An 11,550-nucleotide genomic window follows, 5' to 3' on the forward strand; every position below is an offset into this window, starting at 1 on the left:
TGTTGAAATCCAGATAAAGTCTGGGGTTCAGGTACAGCTGAGTACCAGTCATGACAAATGCCCCACGCTCGTGTCATACCCGGGGGAAGGGGTATGGGGACGTCCTGTGCTAACTTTGCCCCTTTTCTGTAAACCTAAAAGAATTCCAAAAGGGAAAGTTTATTCAAAAGAAAGAAAAAGGCCCACCTAAAGTTAAAGACGTTTTAAAAAAAGATTTCTTTAAAGAAGTACCCCTGGGGGTCTGATAACAGTCCTTAGGAAGTGACAGACCACCTCCTGAGTCAGTCCTTTGGATTCTTCTGACACCAGGACGGGCTGGGTTTGGTTGGGTGTCTCTGGCCCAAACTCCCTGGGGAGGGCTGAGTGAGGAAGCAGAAAGATGCCCAGTGCCGTGGCCAGTGAGTGGAAGGCAGAAGTTCACCAAGATGACGTCCCTCTGGCTCACAAGTCCGTTTCTCCAGAATGGTCCTCATTCCCTCTCCCTGTGCTGCAAAGGCTGTTGGGAGATAAATGCCCCCCCACCCCGCCCTGCCACCCCGACCCTTTGCAGAGCAGCTCCCATCGCGCTGGTGGAGATGGCTCCATCAGGCTGGCTCCCGGCTTCCAGGGCCGTGACTGACACGTGGCGGGGAGCTGTGAAGCCCGGGAGGGCCCGTCACCCACGGTGCTCTCCCACCGTCTTTGCCTCTGCAGTTCTTCACCCAACCCCTGCCCCTGGCTGCAGTCTCACAGAGCCACATAGAAAGCAAGTGCCTGAGTGACAGACAAACAGCGAGGGGGAGGCAGGGCCTCTGGTTCCCCTACAAGTGTGTCCCTATTTAGGAAGACGTGATGTGGTTCCTGAGCACTCGGCCACCAGACTTCTCACCACCGAGTGTAAAAATGAAATCACTTTCAGCACCTGAAGAGATTCTGTTGGCATCACCCACTGCTTTTGGAGATTAATTTTTTAGACCAGAAAGAAAAAGCCCTACATTTCTTTCAGCTGTAACAAGAAAAACTTGTTCCCCCCTCCTCCCACAGGCAAAAGTTTCTTATATAAGGAATTTGTTTTTGTTTTTGTTTTTCAAGGGGAAGAGTTCACAGGTCCAGATGGGGAACAAAATGGAAGCGCTGGGACCCCACCCCCTACCACCACTTGGGAGACAGGCTAATCAGCATCTTTTGGATGTATTTACGCAAACAATATGCTTAAATGTTTCAATAAACAGATTAAAACAGATTTGTATATTAGCCTCTGCCAGCTGCTTCTTCAGCCAAGAATCCTTTTGTCCTTGTGAAACCAAATGATGATTGTTCCGTGAGCCCAAGTCCCAACCTGAGCCCCCCGGCCCTTCTCAGAGATGTAGTTTCGCTTCCTCTTGGGGGCCTCTGATCTCACACTCTGGCTTTATCTCCCACTGTCTTGTCCTCTGGCTGTGTTCTTATTGTAAGCCCCGCAAGCCCTTTACAGAAGGGAGCAGAGCCCCAGTTGTAAGCCACCCAGTTTCCCTCCAAAGGCAGCGTTCAGAGTCCCATCTGCACCCAGAGGGAAGAGCAAGGCTGACATTTGTGTCACCCTTCCCGCAGCACAAGCACAGCCATCTCCCGCTCTCCGTGGGACTTGTTTTTAAATGCTGGGCATTTCAGGGTCTTTGGTTGGGTACCAGGAAAAACGCACACCTCACACATCCATTCTGCAGGTTGACCATCACTTCATACCCTCCAGGAGGGGTTTCCTAGCACATCTCTCAAAACCAGACTCTGAAGATGAAGTCATCCCAATGTAGGGGAATTGGCCCCTTCGCTCCGGGTCCCCATCTCATCTCTTCCCATTCCCAAAGGATAAGGGCTCATGGAATTTAGAGGTAAAAGTACTTCAGGGGTGATCTAACATGTCCCTTCCCCTTCCAGGACCCCTGGCAGTCTTCCCCACAGAGCTGGCCTCAGAAGCCTCTTCACCGAGACCTCCTGGAAATCATGCCCAGTGAGATTCAGCGCATAAGTTAAAACTGGTGTGCCACCCCCACACTTGCAAGGTCATAGAGGCGGGACCAGAGCCCACCTCTCACCAGAACCCAGGCAACTACCCACAACACCAAACTGTGGCTGCCACTGTTTTTGTCACGGTGTTCTATGCACATACGTGCAAACATATGTGGACATACGTACAGATGTGCAGATGAGAATACTGATGACACATGTGCCAGCCCCTCTGCTTTCCCACCCGCTGAAACCAGACCTTCCCAGTGAGCTCCTTCACTTCCCGTGCCTTGAGAGGCTTTTGTCTTCACTAGATGGTTCTATAGTCTTTTATGTGATACATAATCAAGATATTGGGGAGAAAATAAGGACAAAAACCAATCAAGTAGATACTAATGATAAAAGCAACGGAAGAAGAGGCCACCCCACCACCACTACCACCCCCAGCTGTCAGGGAAATTACATGCAACAGTTACCTGTCTACCAAATATTTCTTGAATGCCAACCAGCTTCCAAGCTCCCTTCTAGGTCAGAGGATTAGGGGACAGTAAGACAGAGACGGTCCTTACCCTCATGGGGCTGACATTTTAGTGAGAGAGAAAATCATAAACAGTAAAACACATGAATGAGTAAGGAAATTTCAGGTAGAGATATGTGTGATGAAGAAAGAAAAATGGAATGTGATGACAAGTGATGACGGAAGGGAAGGAGGCATCCCTGAGGAGAGACCTGAAGTTAAAGACAGAATCAGCCATAGGGAAACCCAAGGGCAAGAGGTTCCAGACAGAGGAAGCAGTAAGTGCAAAGGCCCTGGGGTGAGTCCTCACCTGTCAAGGTAAAACCAGCAGAAGACTAAGGGGTATGCAGAGGAGTGGTGAAGAGGAGAGTGCTGGGAGACCAGGCCACAGGGCGTGCAGAGGACAAATGACGCAGAGCTTTTCAGGCCACAGGAGAGCTTTTATTCTAAGTAGCATCCACCACAGCACGGAGGTAGGGAAAGCAACCGAAAAATACCAGGGGCAGAACAGAGGAAGGAACTTTGCACAGAGTCTGAAGAAGAGGGCCACTGATGAGAGAAAGTGGATGGGAAAAGAAAGAATAAATTTGGTAAGTATTGCTGTGGGTGGTGGTTCTAGCCCCAGTTGCAAAGAAATCCAAGCAAGGACTGTGTCTATGAGCCCATGCGCCCAGGCAGCAGCCACCTCCAGGGTCCGGTGGCAGCGCGCCCCTTCTTCCTCATGCACCTGGGACAGGGTATTGCAATGACCTGTGTGTGTGTCCGTCTGTCTCACTAGACCATGCACTCCTCGAAGACGGGGACAAAAATCTAGCTCTCTTAGCTGAGCTCCAAGTAGGTCCTGGGTAAGGGGCTGTGGAATGGAGCCTCTTAGTTATGTATGTCAGAATAAAAGGCGCCTGTGACTTTTCCAAAGGAAGAGTTCGCCTCTGCACAAAGTAGCAAAGCAGGAATGCCCTCTCCGAGGCCAGGCTGGCCAAAGCATTTGTGGGTCTTGTCCCTCCATGACTCAGCATGGTAGGGACACCATACCTCTGACACGCCCTTCTGGGGGTGTGCTGGTGGGCCCTTGGGACTGTCAAATGTGTTCATCCAGCCTCCTGATCAGGTCTTGGCAGCCGGGAGACCCAGGCGGCCTGGGCAGCGGCCAGAACAATTAAGCACTTCACCTTGGAGCGCGCTCCACTGGGAAGCAATCTGCTCGTCCTGCCAAGCCTTCTGCTCCCCCAGGGAGCGCAGCCCATGAAGACATGCACGGCCCAGGGAGGAGGGCCAAACAGAAACCAGGCCCTGACCTTCTCAGCGTTCTGGCAGTGGTTCCTAAGCTTGCTTCCTATCTGTGACTTCTTCCTGTTCTCTTTGGGTCCAGTTGTGCAGAATTTGGCTCAGAGAGGAAGAACTCAGAGAGTGTGGGCGAGGAGCCAAGGCACGTGTTGTCCAAAGGAAGGCGGTGGGGAAGCCAGGCGGGAAACAGGGGGACTCGGGAACAGGGTCTGATGAGACCCTGTTCCGCTGCTAAGTAGCCACTGAGCCCATTGGGCCAGGGGTGGTGGTGGTGGTAGCCAAGCAGAGTTTTGATCGAATTGTACGGGTCACAGCTCACAAAAGCCCAGTGATCTACTTTCAGCCTTGCCTCTTACAAATCCGTTCTTCAGCCATAATGAAGGTACATCTGCACACACCCCACTCTAGTTACAAGCCCTCAGCGGTCCCAGCTCTTAAGTGATCTCCTCTGCCTGCAAGACCTCATGGGCACTGGCCTCTGCCACCTCCCCAAACCCCACTTCTTGTTTCTGCTCCCCAGGAGACCACACGACACTGGCCTTTCAGTTCCTTATGCTCCTGCTCCTGCCGTGTCAGGGGCCCTGCAGGAACCACACTATTAAACGTATCATTACTTGCAAGCCCCATAGGTCAGGGACCTTTCTACCTTGTCACCAGCACCGAGCCTAGCATGGTGGGCAAATGGACGCACCCCCCACCCATACTCTTGCTTACGTTGCTCCCTCAGCTGGAGCTCCCTTCCTGCCCCAGGTGCACATGCCCAGAGCCTACTGTCCATCAAGGTAGACCCTAGCACAGCCCCCTAACAAGAGCCTCCGTGGTCTCCCCAGCTGGAGGTATCCCCCCACCTTGACCTTCAGCAGCACATTCTCTGTGGCTCTTTTTGGAGCGTATCTTAGCATCCGCGCATAGTGATGGATTTAGCTTGGTTTCCTGGATGCTAAGATCTGCCAAGGTGAGAGCCACATTCAATAGTTTAATTATAATTGCGATGAGTACTAGGGAATCGGAGCCGTCAGGGAGTGGGTATGTGAGAAGGCTTTCCTGAGGACCTGAGAATCAAGCGAAGATATGGAGGTCTTGTGGGAGGCAATGAGGTAGAGGAGAGGAGAGAGAACCTCGGCCATGGGAGTGGCTCCAACCCCAGGCTGCTCAGCAGAAGGATGCCCGGGGAAAGGGGCTGCCTCTTCCTCGGCAGAGAGAGATGCCAGAAGTGCCTCGGGAGGGTTATCCCAGGACACCGGAGCCATGTGGCTTGCTGGGGGTGCACAGATCAAGGTGGCAAGTCATGAACACGTCGACACCCTCCCCCAGCCTCACACGTCCACCTCCACACCAGCCCCCCCCTGCATCTTCACCCAGCCAAGAAAGCACGTGTGCGCGCTTGCTCACACGCGCACACACACACGCCTCCCTCCCCAGCCCACGTGCAAGCCAGGAACGTGGACCTCTCTGGGGCCCAGCGTGCTCAGCCAGGTACACCTGCCCCTGCCGGAAACCCAGGGTTGCAGGACTGTGCTCATGCATCTCCCGTCCAGGTAGTGCAGTCTGCTGTGGGCCAAGTGTATTTGCATATAATTTGCATGTGTTGACACAGCCATTCCCATCTCTGCACAGAGCACTTCCAAGCTAACCTGTTATTACTGCTCCTCTGAAGCCTGCTTTCCCAGTGAGCAAGCTGCTTACCCGCCCACTGCCAGAAAGTACTATTCAGTGAGACAGGCCGCAGCTGACGAGCGCCCTGAGTCACGCCAGCTCCCTGGCCTCAGTTTCTCCCCTGGACGATGAATAACAACGCGCCTCCACTGGGCAGAACCTACCCGCACGGAACATGTCAGTGGGCGCCCAGGGCTGAGGACCCGCTGGATTTATTATTATAAAAGCTGCTTTCTTTTTTATTGTCACAGGGCCAGAAAGCCAGCCTGGAGGGAGACGTTCCAGATGAAGCTCTGAGTCTCGCGTGGTGGGTCCCCTGTGTGCCGGTTACTCATTGTAGCAAATACATAAAAATTACAGGATGCCTAGCTCAGTTTGAACTTCAAAGAAACAATGAATAATACGCTAGTATAAGTGTGTCCTGTGCGATATTTTGGACATGCTTATACTAAGAAAGTATTTGCTGCCTACCTGGAATTCAAATTCTAACTGGGCGTCCTGTGTTTTATCTGACAACCCTACCTGGGGCCTGAGGCCCGTTGGCTTCCATCATTACTAATATCCTGTTTTCTCACAGCTTCTACCTAAGCCCAAAGGAGCACGGACTTTGTTTCCTAAACGCCCAGCTTCCCAATGTGGGATAGGAAGGGAGGGCAGAGGTTACATGTGAGGGGAACTGAGAGCTGCTGAGGGGAGAGAGAGAGGGAGGGAGGGAGGGAGAACATGTGTTTCCTAATTTAGTGAAAAGCCTCAAATCCATCCCTCTTTGGTTTCTGTGAGGAGCCTGGTGGTTGTCACTGCGAACGTGAGGCCGCGTTTCCTGTGGCGAAGGCTACGTGTGTTTTCATCAACAGGGCCCGTTTCTAGGGCTCCTGTCAGGATGTGAGGCCCGTGGCAGGTCGCAGAGGAAGAGGAGAGGCGGCAGGGAGGGCCTGTGGCCAAGGGCTGCTTGGGAGTCAGGGTCCAGCTCTGGGGGCTCCCTGGAGAGCCCCCACCCCATACCATTGGCAGAGCTTCCCCACTGCACACCAGTCAACTGGGATCCTTTGCAGAATGCCGACGTAACAATGTATCTGATTCCTCCTTTATGCAGGGACGGTAAGGAGCTCGGGGGGCACTGGCCAGAGTCACCATCAGACGCAGAAGGCTCAGCACTAAACCTACATGGAGGGCATCCTCCCTCTGCTCAGGGCTCTGTGGTCTGTCCCTCCCATGGGCTATGCCCCAGCTTTTCTGCTGGGATGCGTGTACTTCCAGAACAGGCAGGGTGCCACAGGAGTGCCACCTTCTAACAATACAGGTAAACATGTACCTCACCCAGGAGTGACAGGTTTCCATCAAGATTTTTTTTTTTCAGGGGCAAGTGTTATTTTGTAGTAAGGCCAATGGCTATACTAAGAGTACAATGCAAAAATTTATATTTCTAAGATGAAGTGTGACAAATAAAATATATAAGGTTCAGTTTCCTCCTCCATGAAGTGGTGGTGGAGACAGTGCCAGCCTCACCAGGCCATTGCAAGGATGAAATAAAGAAAGGCAGGTGAACCCCTCCTTGGTGCAGCCCTGGGCACCGGTAGGACCTTCTCGGATCAGAACTTTGACTGGTCTTGCAGGTCAGAACTCCATGTGCATTAAAATAAATAAATAAATCGCAAAGCAGCAAAATTACTGAAGATTTGGGGCAGCAGAGGAAGCTTTCACTTGATGTTTGAATGGCATCCTCTCGTCAGGTCTCAAACAGGACAAGAACCTGAAAGCCACTGGCGCAGTCTGATGTGCCAAGATGGACACCCACCTTGGACATTTGTGACCATAGACATCGCTGGTCGGGAAGGGGCCAGAGAGTCTCATTACCATGCCTGGCTCCCCCTCATGGTCCCATGCCAGGGCTGAACACAGGGGTTCCCAGCCCAGAACGATCCACCAGTGCCTGCTGAGGAGGCCCTGGGGACGAATGTTACCAACAAGACTCATCGAGATACATGTAGCTGAGATGGGTGGGCTTGGCATCCCTGAGTCAGCTGTCGGGGTGACAGGATGGAACTGAACTTCATGGCATAACACCCAAGGTCAGTGCCCTGCTCGCTCACACCCTCTGGGTCATTCTGACCTTTCTTCTTCAGGACGTCAGAAATTCAGTGGTGCTCCTTGAGGACCTGAAAATTGACTTTGCCAAGGGTCATCAGCAATCACGCACCTTGTGTTTCTCCTCTCAGCAGAGAGGCCAGCCACATGCCTTCGGAACTACCCCCGCCCATTCAAGACATGTCCGTGCCTTTGTCTTGGACAGACCACCAGAAATGCCTTAGGAAGTAAGTGAAGACTCCACAGAGGCCTCAATAAATGGCGCTGAACAACGAGTCGTCAGTGAGTCATCTGACTCTAAGCTACTAGGGGAATATTCTGGAGAAGAGAGTATGAGGCACCTCTTCTAATTAGGGGCCCTGATAGAGTCATACTTTCTTATTGACCTAATAATTGTTGCCAATGTACACAGACCGTTGTCCCAACAGTTCGACTCCCACTTGGCCTGGCGTTTCTCCTTCTCACCTATTGCTCAAGCCGGCTGCTATTCTGTGACCACCTTGGGAAGCAAGGCGCCGTGCTCATGAGAACTCCTGCATTTAAATTCTCTCCATATTTACTGCCATGGCTCTGACACGTGGACAGGCTTTGGGGGTTAATTAGCCTCACATGCGATTTCAGCCAACATCCGATCAACCCCAGCCCCATAGTTAATTCCTGCTGAAATCTAACCTACATTGGAAGACGTCCCCGGTTATGAAATCTACTTTGTCCAAATCACCCTGGTTTGGAGATTAGGAGGCCCATTTTTCTTCTTTGTGACGATGGAATTGTCCCCAACGCCATTTTTTTAGTTTCAAGCCATGATCCAACATCTTTTTTTTTTTTTTTTTAATTTCAGCATGTGCAGCCTTTCCTTTTTGAAAAACAAAGCTAACAATCCAATCCTCCCTTGGCCAGTGGCCAGACCCCCAAGCGCTGGAGCCAGGAGATTAACGGATACACCCGGAGAGGGCAAGGCCAGAGAGCGGAACATTCTGGACCCGTGTTTGTGTCGCAGCCCAGACCCCGCAGGACCACGGGGGGCCCCTCCACCAGGGTCGACGCCTCCCCGTTTGAGTGACATGCTAAGGGCCTTCAGAACCTGTGAATGAAACATGCCTGTGACATTAATGAATGCCAGGCAAAATGTAACAGATCTTGGAAACTAAAAATAGATCTATGCCAACGGATTCATTCCTGACTGCACAGAACTCGGAGCTTTTCTAGCTGCTTCTCTTCTACACGTACATTGCATTACGGCCTTTTTTCGGTCCCTCCATCTTTGTTATTCCTGTTTTATTTCTCTCCTTCTTGTCGACAGGTTTAAACCTTCCAGAAGAGATGTCCCCACTCGGCTTCCCTCCGACCCACAAACATGCTTAATAAGCAAGGAACTCATTTCCTTTCCTGGCTCACATGGTCGGGAGCTGTGTCATTTGTACTTAATATTTTCCATGCAGATGCTCCCGCCTGTTGCATCATACACAGAACTCTACAGCTTTGTTTCCAACTGCGGTCCCTTCTATTTTAAACTTTGCTGATTTCTACTGGGAAGGAAGCCTATTTCATACAGATTAGCTGGACAGCTGGGTCTGATGGCTTCTGATTACGGGGCTTGGGGTCACTGGGGAAACAGGTTTCCCAAAGCCCCTTGGACGGAGAACCATTCCACGTGGCCCCAAAGGGATGGGTCTGTGCTCACTCCATGGAGGAAGGGTCAGCCGCCTGAGTTGGAAATCAACAGGTCAAACCAAAGGCAGGAACAGACCTGAGTCCACATCTCGGGCTCAGGAGGCTGTGCTGAAAGGTGGAGGAGGGGGCATTAGACACCCCCTGGCTCAAAGGCTCTCGCAGGGACCCGAGTGGGGGCTTGTGTCTGAGATGACTGCGTGTGCGTGGCAGGGAGCATCCATCATGCTTGCCTGATAGAATCACTCGGGAGGCAACAGACAAGCCTCAATGATTAAGGTCCCTTCATCTGGCCTGGCCTCCCAGACCTCCAGGTGCATAAAGAAATCATAAAGACCTCTCTCACCTTTCAGTGGCCAGTCCACAGGCAGGGGGGGCTGCCGCGTTCTCCCGAGAACCGGTGGCTCCGATGAGGCAGGAGCTTTCTCCCTGCTCGTCCCATCTCTGCCTTTGCTTCTCTTTATGCCTTCTCTAGAGAAACCGAGTGCTGGAGATTAAAAAAAAAAAATTGTGTGTGGGGGGGTGGCGGGTGGCGGGGGTGCCGGGGCAGTGTGGGTGGCAGAGGGACACCGGTGTGGGTGGCAGAGGGACACCGGGGGGTAGGTGAGCAGCCTGTCCTGGTGTGGGTTCGGGTTTAATGGCCGACGCTGGCGCTACGGTTTGCCTGCTGAAGCTCAGTGCCACTGCAGCTCTGTGTGTGGGCGGCGGCAGCTACACGGCTGGGTTTCAAACCATTACACTGAACATTTGCAAACAGATAAAAAAACAAAGCCATCCGGTACAAGTGGAAACTTCTGTTTTCCTTTCTCTTTCTATACTGTCTGCCCTTTCACCTCTCCTCTTGGGTATTGGAGGGGGAGGGGGAGGGTGGGCACAGCCCCCCTGGGGTCCCCCTACCCTGTGTCTTCTAGCCACACCCCCAACGCCCCATGGCCACCAACATGGACTGGAAAGTCCCATCATCCAGACTAACCCCCACAGCTTTGGAAACGCCCAGAAATTTGAGAAATAGTTTCTCTTCTCCAATGTCCTGCTCAGAATCCAGCCGCTGAGTGCCATCACACCCAAAGAGGGTTTGGGCTTCCATACTTGATGTCCCATCCTTCCTACTTTCAGAGCTACCTTAGAACTGGCCAGCGGAGGCTGGTGAGGTGCCCTTGTACATCTGGGTGACATTTTTCCCAAGGAATAATCTGTGGGCGGTGCCATGAGATACCCCAGGAAAAGAAAACATGCCCTGTGGTCAAATTACTTTGGAAACTGTAGTAGCTGGTATTGCTCTTGGATAATCACAGAGCGTGTTAGCAGGTAAAGGCTCTGAGAAGTCCTGCAAGAAAGTATCCTGTTTAAGCCAATATTTCCAAAATGTGGGAGACCTTAGATGAAAGAATCCCCTCTCCCTGAGTAACACCACCACCAGTGACAAGACACACACCTCACAAACACACTTGTACCCACTTTCCAAGTGGTGACTTGACCCAAAGCAAGTCTTTTGGCCAGAGAGCAAGAGAGGGCAGGCTACTGGAAACCAGGCAGGTCAGAGTTCACCAGCTAGGACTCCGAGCTTGGCATTAACACAGGGGCCCCGAATGGTTATCAGTGAACTTGAGTCTGTGGTTCTGGCAGGACAGGGGACATGAGGGATCCAAACAATTCCTCAGGGTTGTGGGGACTCTTAGTGCATCTTCTCTGCCACCCTAGTGAGTCCCCTTCTCACTTCCACAGCCCAGGGAGCGGGGCAGCCTGTGACTGGGAACTGCCCAGTGCTCCTGGGGTCACTGTGGGGCAGCCTCACTGAGCAGCTTTGATCACGCCCTGCCCACAGACTTCTGCTGGACCCTCCACATCAGATGAGATGTCTGAGCCTTCCTTGTTGGGTATGAAACTTGGGAGGCAGGAGAGCATGAAACAACACCTAACCCCCCAAGAGGTAAATGAGCTGAATTAGAGGCACTCATGTTGAAAATGACTATTGCAGAAGGACAGGCTGGGAAGTTGAACAGGGCTCGGGAGAGGAAAAGGTGGCATGCTGTGCTGCATTGGGGGCTACTGAGGGCTGTCAGTGCCGACAGCCCCCCTCACTACAGGGTGCCGTCACTCGGGCCCTGGGCATACCCATTGAGCTGTGACCCCTCATCTGAAAGCTGTTCTCAACCAAGGGAGATTGCCCCTGCCAGTGGACATTGGGCAACGTCTGGGGACATTTTTGGTTGTCACAACTAAGCGACAGTGCTGAAGTCCAGTGGGCAGAGCCCAGAGACACTGCTAAACACCTTACAATGCCCAGGATGGCCCTGCATCAAAGACTGACCCAGCCCCAACGTCGGCAGTGCAGCAGGAGTTCAGAACCCAGTCTGGGTGTGCCCTCCAGCCCC

General features: G+C 52.5%; 1 protein-coding gene across 2 annotated transcripts in view; it reads right to left on the minus strand.

Annotated features, from left to right (window-relative positions):
• The window catches only part of ZNF831 (zinc finger protein 831), a 99,746-nt gene extending 89,883 nt beyond the window's left edge, over nt 1–9,863 (minus strand). For both annotated transcript variants that reach the window (XM_019757164.3, XM_074317339.2), the window contains exon 1: nt 9,522–9,863. The gene's annotated coding sequence lies outside the window, so the exon portion shown is untranslated. The remainder of the gene's footprint in view (nt 1–9,521) is intronic.
• Between the last annotated feature and the right edge of the window lie 1,687 nt (nt 9,864–11,550).

This window comes from Rhinolophus sinicus, chromosome 13 (genome assembly GCF_057876585.1).
Source record: "Rhinolophus sinicus isolate RSI-liver-muscle chromosome 13, RSI-T2T, whole genome shotgun sequence".
NCBI classification, from domain to species: Eukaryota; Metazoa; Chordata; class Mammalia; order Chiroptera; family Rhinolophidae; genus Rhinolophus; species Rhinolophus sinicus.